This window comes from Mustela nivalis (genome assembly GCF_964662115.1).
Source record: "Mustela nivalis genome assembly, chromosome: 2".
NCBI classification, from domain to species: Eukaryota; Metazoa; Chordata; class Mammalia; order Carnivora; family Mustelidae; genus Mustela; species Mustela nivalis.
The window spans coordinates 76,296,273-76,309,697 of record NC_139021.1 but is presented as its reverse complement, the minus strand read 5'-3'; positions in this window follow the sequence as shown (position 1 = coordinate 76,309,697).

The window sequence follows — 13,425 nt, the reverse complement described above, 5'->3', positions numbered from 1 at the left end:
TCGCGGATGTGAACACGTTCTCGGGCGCGCGGCCTCACTTCCAAAGTGGGTCGAGGAGGTGAACTCGCGGCATCCCCTACAGAGGAGACGTCCCCTTTACTGTTGGCCTCAACCACAGACTTAACCTGCCCTACACTTGGGAGCAGAAAGGAAAACTTTGGTGCCTGGGCGTTAGAAGTATTTTGAGGGCTCTGTTTTAAAACTGTAAAAAAAGCTTTGGAATAACTAGGCATATTTGGGTGGGGAGGTAGATAAAAGAAACCTTTTTCTTTCTGTGTGAAAATCTAGAGATACATAGATGATGGCTTGTACTAGGTGGAAGTGCCCACCTACAAAGGCCAAATTAAATTAAGAATAAAAATCCTGGACAAGTATTGGAAGTCCGTTCAATCAGTGCCGAATAATTGAGGATACAGAGGTGAATTGGACAACGTCTTTTGGGAAAAAGTTTATAATTTAGTAAGAAAAGACAGGAAGAGAACTTGACTTGTGGAGAGAGCAAGAATAGAGTTTTGTTATTCAAGAAGAGTGAATGCATTAAGTAGTCTGGTTTGACAAGAAAATAATGCTACTGTAGAAGGGTGTGGTGAGAGATAAGCCCGAAGGAGGTGGTTAAAGATATTATGAAAGGCCTTAAGTGCTCAGCTGGTTCTGAGCATAATTGAACAGAGGAAGAGCCTCGGTAAATATGAATTTGTGGCGTTGGAGCAGATATCTATCTGCAGAGGAAAAAACCATTACCTGGCATTTTACACAAAAATAAACTCCATTTAAATAAAGATGTAATAACAAAATATATTCCAATAAGAAAATATAGTAGTACGTGTTCATGACATTGGTGGTTGGAAGGATTTTATAAAGCATTGTGTAAAAAGATATAGATGTTATTGGAGAAATATAATGGATTTGACAGTGCTATAGTTTTGAAACTTCTGTATAACTTTTAAGAAAGTTAAAGATACGGCACAAACTTGGAAAATATATTTACAAAATACAGAATTTTAAAAGTTTATTTCTAGAATATACAAAGGACTTACTAAGAAAGGACAACATCCCAAAATAAAACTAGGCAAAGACTATGAAAAGACAAATCAGACCTTCAATAGTCATCACATCCATCAGACTGACAAAAATGTAAACCTTGAAAATAATAATTGAAGTATGTAGAAAATGGGAATTCCTTAACACTGCTAGTAGAATTGTAACTTATTACAACTATTATTGAAAGCAGTTAGAGAATACCTGGTAAAAGTGAAGATGCATGTATTCTTGAGGTACCTGGGTGGCTCCGTTGTAAAACATCTGCCTTTAGCTCGGATCATGATATCGGGGTCCTGGAATTGAGCCCTCTGCCCTGTGCCTGGCTCCTTGCTCAGGTGGGGGCCTGCTTCTCCCTCTTCCTCTGCTGCCTCCTTTCCACACCCCGCTCTCTCTTTCTTGCTTTCAAATAAATAAATAAAATCTTCTTAAAAATGCACATATTTTCTAAGACAGCACTTTTCAGACATACACATATACCCTAGGGAAATGCTTGGATGTGTGAACAAAGAAATAGACATAAGTATGTTCTTTGTAGCATTTTTTGGGTAATAGTGAAATCTTAAATGCAATCTAAATGACCTATAAGAATTGGTAATAAATTGAAGAATTGATAGACTATTAGAAAGCATGAAAATGAATGAATTCGAGTTGCTTATGAACAAATATAAATCTGTATTGTTAAGAGAGAACAGAGATAAGTTATACTTGGGTCTAGAGGATAATGTCAACCACCTGAACTAGAAACTCTCCACACATTTTCAAAAAAATATTATGTACAACCAGCGCAAATATAATTATATGTGATTCAAGCCTTTAGCAATATCAGGAGACAGAGGGTACCACAAACATCCAATTATTAGAAAATTGAATTTTAAAAAGCATCCTCCAGGGCGCCTGGGTAGCTCAGTGGGTTAAAGCCTCTGCCTTCGGCTCAGGTCATGATCCCAGGGTCCTGGGATCGAGCCCCACATCGGGCTCTCTGCTCGGTGGGAGCCAGCTTCCCTCCATCTCTCTCTACCTGCTTCTCTGCCTACTTGTGATCTCTGTCAAATAAATAAATAAAACATCTTAAAAAAATAAAATAAAAAGCATCCTCCACTCCTGCAAGACATCTAGATGCTGAGAGTGGAAGAGGCAGGGCTTCAGAGAATGTTTGGAAAATAAAAAAGGGAATGGATGATTAAGCAAATTATAGGCAAAATCAAACCTTGAAAGAAGATATCAAACATTAAGTACCAACATACTGAACACAGCCTGGGTCTTGGTAAGTTATAGCACTGGCTGTCAAGATGGAACTTAAAAAGAAGAGACCAGAAGTGGAAACTTCAGAAAGCATTACTTTTGAGGAAGAATCAGCTACACTGACAAGTGGGTAGTGTCTTTTAAAGACATGGCAATGAAAGGAAAGAAAGAAGGGGGGAAATTAAGGATTCTACAGAAACAGGAGAAATAAGTCATGCCAGTCACCCCACCTCACCCCTACCTACATAAAACTGTCACCACAAAAACATTATTTGTTAAAGGAATTGTACTTCACTATACTGATGGAATAAAATACTTTTCACATAGGAAATCGTCCACAAAAGACTTATTTTTAAAAATCAGACCAACACAATGCAAAACTATTCTAAAATGAAACAAAAAAGGTAAAATGAAATTAAAATTATCCCTCAAAACACACAAAACTGTAAGACCAAGCTCCAAACTAAAATATTCTCAAACAAGCATTAGATATATGCATATATGTGTATGTAGAAAGTCTAGTTCACAACCTAAGAACAGCAGTGGGCAGAAACAGGAAGGAAAGCCACAAGAGTTGATCTAATCAGGAAAAATTTGAAGGAAAAGACAAAAGTGTCTCACAAATGAGGAACAAATTACCACTAAGGCAGGAAAAATTCAAGCAGAATTTTAATAGATATCAGTGAAGAAAAGAAGGAAACAACTAAAGGAATGAAAATGACATGAACAGGTCTGAGAAAAAAATGCTTAAAATGGAAGGCAAAGAAGATTCAACATATGTATTATTGGAGCCCTGGAAGAAGAAGAAAGCAAAGCAATGGAACAAAAGCAGTATTCATCACTACAATCCAAGAGACTTTCTGTAAATAAGAGAAAAATGGTAAAATTGAAATGAACAACTCTGGGACTTTTCCTAGTAAAACTATTGGATGTCAAGGAAAAAGAAGAAATCATGAAGGCCCCTGGGCAAAATAACCAGTTTACTAATGTGGATAAGAATATTGGCATGACCTCACACTTTTCAAGAGCAACATAAAAATCAGTGCAATAAATAATGGAGCATTATTTTAAGAAAAATTCACATAAATTCTTAGATTTCTGTATGCAGCTGAAGTATGAGGGCTATAGAAACACATAACTGTTCTCAAACACCTTTCTTGGAAAACCATTTAGAAGATGAATTGCATCTAAACAAAAAATGACTTGGAAAATATATCAAAATAACTGATGGTGAGCATTTAATATACTTAATTGTAGTGCTAATACTAAAATAAGAGTAGGGGCATGGGTCAAAGAGTAGAATATAAACATATATTCTGCCCAACAGGAAGAATGCAAGTCAAAAAATTAGGGGAAGGGGGAGAGAGGAAAGGAAAACTAAAATAAAATCACCATGTATAGGTATTGGTGGGAGTCAAAAGGTGCCATTTAAATCTCACCAACCAGATAGAAAAAGTTAAGAAAAGAACAAAGAGCATGATAAAAGTTGTATAATTAATTATACCTATGCACATAGATACAAGGTAGATAAATCCTAGCTGGAAAAGAGAAAGTAGTGGATTTTTTTTTTTTTTGGTAGTTATATAGACTGAAGAAAAAAAATTGGAAAATATAAAATACATGGTTGGATGTCCCCGTGGGACATGTGCTGAATTCTGGGATGGTAGCAGAAACTGAGGAAGATTGAGTGGGAAAGGCAGAGTGAAATATTCACTTGTCTTGTAGAGCTTTGGAAACAAACTTCCATCAGAGGGAGGGAGCCTTCAGCAAACCCACAATAGATGCTTCAGGGCATTTACCACATTTTTAACCTGTGAAAGATGGGCACTAAGTTTAAAATCTGCCAAACGTAGACCTTTCAGGGCTGAGAAAGAAAGAGAATATGCAGGGTATCAATCAAAAGCCCAAGAGAACCAGGGCACCTGGGTGGCTCATTTGGTTGAGGACTGAATTAATTTTGGCTCAGATCCTGTTCTCAAGGTCCTGAGATAGAGCCCTGCATTGGGCTCCATGCTGAACATGGAGCCTGCTTGGGATTATCTCTCTCCCTCTACCTCTACCTCTTCCTCTGCTTTCATGCCCCACCCCCTCTCAAAAATTACTTACTTACTTACTTAATAAGCCCAAGAGGAACAATCATGAAGAATGGGGATGAACCAGAGATGGACTAAATGTTATTAAATTAGCAATCCAGCATAAGATCTGATTGGATTGACTAGTTTTTCATTCTATCTGACAAAGAAAAGAGAAAATAATTGCTAATGGAAAATATCATCTGTAGCCTCTACAGTTAAATGCAATGTCCCACATACAATAAAATTTTTTAAAAAATATGAAGAAGCAGAAATACATAATAGTAATACAAAAAGAAAAGTAAAATCAAAGGCCCATAGATGATCCTGATATTGCAATTAGAAGACAAAGCTTTTATTTTATATAAAATATGATTAACTTTAAATAAAATGGGGAAAAATATAGGCAAAAATGGGTGAAAAGTTTTCAGCAGAAAATTAGAATGTATAGAAAAGAATTTTTAATTATTTTGTCTAAAGAATAATATCTCTTTGTTTTGTTTTGTTTTAAAAATTTTATTTATTTATTTGACAGAGAAAGAGCACAAGCAGGGGGAGTGGGAGAAGGAAAAGCAAGCTCCCCACTGAGCAGGGAGCCCTACACAGGTCTTAATCCCAGGACCCCAGGATCATGACCTGAGCCGAAGGCAGACACCCAACAGACCGAGCCACCCAGGTGCCCCTACTTGTTTTGTATAACAATTTTAACTGCAAGACAGACATAACATCAACAATGGATCTTATTTTATTAGTATGTGTGTTCCTAAGACTGTAAGCACTGTAAGTAATCTAACAAAAACAGCTAAACAAAAGCCTTAGTAAGTTTAATACATATAATATAAAGCAAAAATCAAAAGTAGGCACCTAGAGTAAAATTGAATTTTTCTTCAAAATCAGGAAGACAGCACAACAGAAATCACCACTGGATTGTCAAAGAATAAAACAGACCACTGGAGCTAACACACAAAACAGAAGTAAAACTGATACCTTGTCTTCCCACTGTGCTGGTATGTATGTATTTACTTTTTCCCCCACTGTATTTGTATTTAGATGTGATAAGTAAAATCTCCAAAATTACCTTTTTCCCTCAGATCTGCTTAGGGATGGTTTGAAATGATAATGTTTATTATTAGTAACATGTTTTTCTTAAACATTTATAATAACATTATCCCATCTAACTGGCCCGAGGATATATTTTTGTCCACCTCTGAAAGGGACAACCCTTTGTTCACTTCTAAGCTTAGATGTATTAGGTAACTTGATATTCCACCCTAATTTTACATCATTTACTTACAAAACAAAATTCATGTCTGAGTTTCTCAAACCAGTTTTTTCTTAAGAGTCAGAGCAGGTTTTGCTACTAGCCACTTTTACATTCTTTATTGCCTCTAGAGAAAATCACCAACAATATTTGACTACACATACCTGTAGATCACTTGTTGTTACAAGTACCACTGACTGTCACTAAAACAGAGTCCTAGGTGCTGCTCATCTAAAAGCTATGACATAGGTCTCCAGTCATCAACTACCTGCAGATCACGTGTGAATTATCTATCAGTAGTAGTGTGTCTGGCTGCACCCTAGAATTTGCCTAGCCTCTTCTGAAATACCTTGTTTTAACACTCCCCCTCTTCTACTGTTCTTCATACACCTTGACATCCGAAAGAGTAGTGGTGGTATAGAAAGAAATACTCCAGCACTAGTCTTCGGTAGGACTGGGAAGTGGCTAACAGGTCTCATCATAACTGCACTAGTCTCACTCTTTAGTCCAAAGAGTGTTTGAGGAGATCTCAGATGGCTTATCTCTTCAAAGGGGAGAGCAACCCACTTAGTGAGGCCCCACTAAGGAACTCAACAAGCCACTAGAAGAAGAAGGGGAAGGGAAGAAAGACGAGGAGGGAATAACAGGATAAAGTTAGGAATATTATCAGTGTGACGTACATCCAGAAGTTGAATCCAGTCACTCCTTAGGCATCTGTTTACTTTTAGTGAAACCAGTAAGTTCAGTAGAACAGGATATACATCTCTGGGGGCAGGCAATGGTTTATTATTCACAAAAGAAAGGACTCTTCTCTAGTATCTTCCTAAGTAGGACTCCACTGGAAACAGGATCCAAAGACTTAGAACCACCAACCAGAGGAACAACTATGGCCTTTAGCTAAACCCTGTACTAGATAGTTTTTGGTTTAGAGGAGGGTAGAGGGAAGCTGACAGGAGGAAACCTCAAGAGTTTTCTTTTATGACCCTGCTGGGAAGGAGAAATAAACCATCCTAGAGCTTAGTAAGATGACAGAATCAGAGTGAACAGAATTTAGCTCTATCTCTCTATCTCTCTTATGAAAGTGTATAGGAATGTTTGAAACCAAGTGTTTGTTCACTAAAGTAAAGAAGAGGAATTTCTTTGCAAGTCTTTCGAGTCATTGTGATATCCTCTAGATGGCAGGAAATTAATGTAGCTTGCCAAGAACTCAGTGGGAACACATGTATGAGAACAAAAAGTTTAAAAGTGGTTGAAAAGGGGAAAACTGAATTAATTTTAACTTGAAAATGTATGTTTGGGCACCTGGGTGGCTTAGTCAGTTAAGCCACTGCCTTCAGCTCAGATCATGATCCCGGGGTCCTGGGATAGAGTCCTGTATTGGGCTCCTTGCTCAGCAGGGAGCCTGCTTCTCTCTCTGCCTCTGCCTGCATTTGCTCTCTCTCTCTCTCTCTCTCTCTCTCTCTGACAAATTTAAAAAAAAAATGTATGTCTACTATAAAAATTTTTAAAAGATTTTAAATGAGCTAGCCTTCCCACATGGATTTTTTTGTATTTTTTAATTTTTTTTGAAGCATGAGACTAAGGGTGTGTGGTTGGCTCAGTTGGTGGAGCATGCAACTCTCGATTTTGGGCTTGTGAGTTTAAGCCACATTTTGGTGTAGCGATTACTTAAAGTCTTTTTTTTTTTTTTTTTTTAAGAAAAAAAAAAAGCATAAGACTAGAATTAAAACTTCAAAAATAAGGTAAAGAGTTGTCCCCAATCCATCCCACACTATTTCCATGCTTTCTAAGAAAAACAGATTCTAGAAGAGATCTTTTGTTTTGCTAAGGGAGAGGGGTCGTTATGGATTTAGAGAAGCCCCAAAGGAGGCCAGAAATGGGACATAATGAGGGATGAGGGAGAAAAAGAGGAAGGGAAGAGAGGTAAAGAGAAAGGAGGAGGGGAAAGGGGGGGGTGGAGAGAGGAGAAAGACAACAAACTAAAGAGAAAGACTCTTCAAAGGTGCATTGTGGTTTTGCTGTGTGATCTGCAATTTTTGTCCTTTTTACCACTTCTAAGTGGAATCTTTACTAGAAGTCTACATTATTTATTAATGTTTTATTGTCTGTTTTGTGTGTCTGTGCCAGATGAGAAGTTTATCTTAACACAGCAACTGAATGAGAGCTGAGTTAGCTAAAGGAGGCCCAGTTACATCTCTGAATCTGTATAAAGCATTCATGTAGCAAAGGGCTTAGTAAAGCAGAGGTAAAAATTGTAATTCACGGTATGTACTATGGTGCACAGACCTGTATCCCTGAAACAAAAAATACATTATACATTACTTTAAAAAGGGCGGGATATAAGACTCAACCTAAAAGAGCTCCCAATGGCCAAGTCTAGAACAATTTGAAAAACAAAATAAATAAGGTAGCATTGATTTAAAATCCAAAACGTAAAATAAATATCCATGAGACCATGAAAAAAAAATTGTAGCTCACAATCTTCCCCGGAAATCCTCCATTAATTCTAAACAGACCTCTTCTTGACTATTGGAGAATGTTTCCATGGCTTACATCAGAGACAAAAACTGGACAAGCAAAGAGGTTTATTTTGTTCTGACTATTGCAATTTGGAGTGTAACCCAAATCTGAATATCCGTGTCTCAGTGGTGGCTTTGCCTTAGATTTTTGTGGAAAGAAATGAACACATGGCATTTAGGAGGTTTACAGTGGGTGTTGTTTGCAAGCAGAAACCTCAGATACCTGAACAGGAAATATTTTTCTCTGTAGTTAGCAAGTTTCAGAAAGACCAAGAGTTTTGATCTTAGCGAATCAATCATGACAAATAGTTCTAATCTTAATTAATCAATAATGAGACAAAGAATGGGAAACTGGAGGGTCTGTGCCTGGCTTTGTCAGCAGGTTTGGGCAAAAGAGAAAGGTCTGTGTTTGTTGGGTTTGTAAAATATAGTTTGTCTCAAAACAACCTTAGAGATTAATTCGTGTAGAATTTTGGTCAAAGTTTGGTAAATGGACCACAAAGTCAGCATTTTGTGTTGGCACTGTTCTTGGAGAAAGAGCCAAACCACCTGTGGTGCTCTGACAGTAGTCTAGAACTGAGAAGGATTCTGGACAAAAGCACATGATTGGGGTGCTGGGGGTGGAATACATATAAGATTAGAAAAAAATATTAGAGATTGTGTTAAGGAACAAAAACAAGACTAGAGACCATTCAAGTGGATTCCAGAAAATTAGTGTTGGAAAGTCCTTTGACAGTGGGGTCAGGACTGTGGTGGCAATGGGGTACATTTCTTCATTAGCAACTTGAATGTTCTTGTTTATGTCCTAAATGTCAGAGAAATTTGGGGGAACACATATGCAGCAGTCACTTCAAAAAGCACATGTCTCCCCTCTGGGTGCAAAGATCAGACTGAGTGCCAGTCAGTTGTGGAGCACTGTGTGTTGAGTCTTTTGAAGTTCTTGGCCAAGAAGTTCAATGTTCTTTATCACATCATTTGCAGTGATGGCTATCTCCTGTAGCAGGACATGGAAGATGTGAGAGTTTTTCTTTTTAAGATTTTATTTATTTATTTGAGAGAGAGGATGAGCAGGGGAATGGGCAGAGAGAGAGGGAGAAGCATACTCCCTCCTGAACAGGGAGACCAATGCAGGGATGGATCCCAGGGCCCTGGGATCATGACCTGAGCCCAAGGCAGATGTTTAACCAAATGACACACCCAGGCACCCCAAGATGTGAGTGTTTTGACTCAATTCTTGAGTAGCCCACAGTGGAGATGCTCCAGACAAAAAGGTGGCTCAAATGTGGTCAGGCACAGCATCCAAGTCCTCAAGATCTCCTGCCAAGCTCTTGGCTTCCATTTCAAGGGTGTCGTCAGGTCCAGGAGAGAGAGGAAGAATATAGTAACATTTTGGGTCAGCCTTTGCATTTTAAGGAAACATAATTACTGGTAGACTGTCCAGATCAATGATAGTCATTGAAGAGGACAAAGAGGAATTTAAATACTTTAAGGAAGTGGTTGGGCTACATATCTGTAAGGACTCACAAGACTGACTAGGTAATAATGAGCCTGCCCAGTGCTAGGAGATATCAATAGGTCTGCTCCCATAAACGAAATAGGTGTCTTTTGAAATAACCAAAGAAAATGGGGCAATTTTATTTTTGTGATATAGAAGCCGAGAAAAGGTATGGCTATAAGGAGACTATCCTGATTGGGACTTTTCCATACATAAAACTTCAGTGCCTCCAGATGGCAGCACCCATGCTGGAGTTGTTTGATTTAAAGTTGCATTTTCTTGGGGTGTCTGGGTGGCTCAGTTGTTAAGCGTCTGTTCTCAGCCCAGGTGGTAATCTCAGGGTCCTGGGATCAAGCCCCTCATCAGGCTTCCTCCTTGGTGGGGGGACCCACTTCTCCTCTCCCACTCCCCTTGCTTGTGTTCCCTCTCTCACTGTGTCTATCACTGTCAAATAACTAAATAAAATCTTTAAAAAATAAAATTGCATTTTCTTCAGGAAAATAAAGAATAGCTACAAGTACTATCAGTAGTCAGAGTAAGAGATGTATAGTTGGCCCGTGAGCAGCACAGGGGTATGAGGCATCAACCCTCTGCATAGCTGAAAATCCTCATGTAATTTAGACTCCCCAAAAACTTAGTTACTAAAGCCTACCGTTGACAAGAACAATAACATGAACAGTTGGTTAATACATAGTTTGTGTGTTATATGTATTATAGACTGTGTATTTGTCACAAATGAAGCCAGAGAAAAGGAAATGTTATTACAAAAATCATATGGTTAGAAAAAATACATTTATAGTATTATACTATAAAAAATCTGCATATAGGTGGACCCATGCAGTTCAAGCCCTTTTGTTCAAGGCCAACTGTCCAGACATAAACTGGAACCTAGAAAATTCTTGTTTGTGGAATTGCCAGAGAAATAAACATGACTTTTCTAAAAGTGGTCCAGATTGGATTTGGTTATTTGTTTAACTGGTACAAAATATAGGAAGAATGCCCTAGCATTGTGTGGGGAAACAGCTAAGCTGTAGTTTTAAGGGTGGGAAGAAGAATTTGAAGAAAAATGAAGGAAAGGGTGGACAAAGGCAACAATTTAAAGAAAGATGTTAAGGTTGAGTAATCTCAGTTTTGCAACAGCCATCCAAAGGTTTTAGGGGTCCTGAATATAGGTAAAGTAAGGAATAGAGAAGAAGGTATAGCAGGGCAAAAAAGAAAGACATGGTTTAAGGAAGTTTTGATGCAAGTCAGTAATAGAAAAATTGAAGGAGGATAACAAGAACTATAAAGGAGAAAATATGTATATATTTTTTATAACACCTGTGGATGATCTTATTCTGGTGTGTTGGCTAGAAGCTGACCACTTTATGGTATCACACAGTTCTTGAGAAAGCAGTCTACTCCATGTCATTATAGGGGAGGAAAATTTCCTTTTTTTCCTTCTACTCTGTCTGTTCCCTGACAAAAGATAGATTAACAAAAGGAAAACAATTTATACAATGTACATTGTGTGAGAGAAATCTCAATGAAGAGTAACTCAAAGGGTTGGTTAGAACTTGGGCTTAAATTACATTGGAAAAGGAAGAGGGATTCAAGTTTCTAGGAGTGGTAAATTGTGGGAACGCAAATAAAATATATGCAAAATTAGTGGAAGGTAAGGGCTAATAAAGTTTACTATATAGATTCTTTGGGACTGATAAGGATCTGCAGTTGTCTCCAATGATTAACTTTTGTTGTTCCTGGTAGAAGAAAGGGGACATTTATGTCCTGTTTTTAGGTAAATGGGGGAGGGTGGAGAGCTTTTCTTGTATCTGCTTCTCAATTGCCTTCAGCTCAAAATAATCCTTATGTCAAATTGACATATTTGGAGTGGGGGTGGCATATTCTGTCACCTACATCATCATCTGCTTCTGCAGGCCTCGCCAAAGACCTTCAATTTAAGGTTTCTTGTTGAGGTGGATTTCTATTTGGCTTTTATTTATTTATTTATTTATTTATTTATTTATTTATTTAAGTTGTGTAATGTGAATCCAAGGTTGTATTCTTTGTTTTGGAGTAGTTTTGGTGGAAAGGCAGACAGTGTATTTTGGTTGAGGACCACCCCCCGAAGTGTCTCTACCCCTTTCATATAGGGGCAAGCTATCAGTAACTAGGGACTTTAACAGCGTGAGAAGATGGAGAAGATTTGAGATTTTGAGTTGCAGGCACAGAACCCAATCAAGGAGGTCAGGGACATCTCTTTAGCCATGATGTATAAGGGAAAGGCAGTGGCAGAAAAGTTAGGGCATCGATTCTGGCGATAGTCAACTAATTATAGAAATCCTTGGGAGTCATCTTTTGGTGTTGGGGAGAGGGAAATTGATAATGGTGTTAACTTTTTTTTAGAAATAGAGTCTCTATTTCAGGGAGGATATCATGAGATAGCACTTATGGGCTGTTGTTTGATGTTTAGAGATGTTGTGTCCCTTTTGGGCAAGAGCTTGAAGCCCAATTATTTAAATTCCTTAAAATAGAGAAATGGACTGAAGTCTGAGACAGAAATAAAGCCCAGCAGGATAGAACCTTATTGCTGTAACACAGCTAACATTTGGGATGAGAGAGAGAAAAAAAGGAGAGAGAGAAGGTTTAGTCTGAGGGTTTGTAAGGATGCTACTGAGGACTGCATCCTGTGAGTATTGACCCTGTGCTAGTTGCTGGTTAGATATGGATTATACACAGGTGAAAACAAATATCTGCATTTAAGATCACTTTCCAGCAGGGAGACAGGCAGGTAAACAATAAATAAAAGCTATTATTATAAAAAAAAATAAATTCAGTGACGTAAGGATTGTTTAATACCTCCACACAGAGGATTCCCAAGTAGGATCAAGGAATTTTCTGGAGGGTTAGAGTTTTCCCAGATGTGACAAGTGAGCAGGACTCTGCAGACAAGCAGCCGGAGAAAGCAAGAAAGGACATGGAACCAAGAAAACAGTAAGAGAAAGGTTCAGAGGACACAGTACACGCATTTCCCCTCCCTCCCCTCACCCCTCCCTTGCTACTGATTCTGAGATGTCTTGCGTGGAGGGGGGTGAAAATGTTGAGTGCCTAGAATGTAGGTGGGGTTCAGAGTCCTGCAAAGTGAGGATAGAAGAACAGGTTGGGCCTGGTTGTAAAGGGCCTCACATGCCAATTAGCAGTTTACCACACATGCAGTGCGGCTTCCTCCAAGTTCAGGGGAATAAAAACTTGCAGAAACAGAACTCCGGCAGTGGTGGAAGGGGGAGGTAAGGACAAGAATGATGAGACACTGTATCTAATGTGGAAGCCATTATAGCAGGTCTGATGAGAGATGACTAGTCTTAGAAATAGGCTGAGGTCAGACATTTCCAAGTAGGACTGGTGGAATCTGGTGGCCCATGGAACTCTCTGGGAGGAGCGCGGTGGTGGTGTGGGGGTGTGGATTTTATAGCCAGAACTGCCGAGTTCAGTCTGATGCTGGCATTCACTAGCTCTGTGACCCTGAGCCAGAAACAGACACATTCAAAGTTCAGGTCTCTTCTGTAAAAATGGGCATAATGCCATTTACCTTTTTTTTTTTTTTTCAGCCAAGATTGAACGACACAACGTATGTGAACCTAAGTTCTGGCACAGAGTAAGTAGTCCATGGTTCGAGTGCCCTTCGTCAGGTGTTCAGTGCCTCCCACAGTTTTTGTTTCCTGTGCATCTTTCTAGGGAAAGTCTTACCTCTTGTACCCCTTCCTCCCTCCAAAAATTGTAGGACTCTTTACTGTTTCTCAGACATGGCCTGTTCTC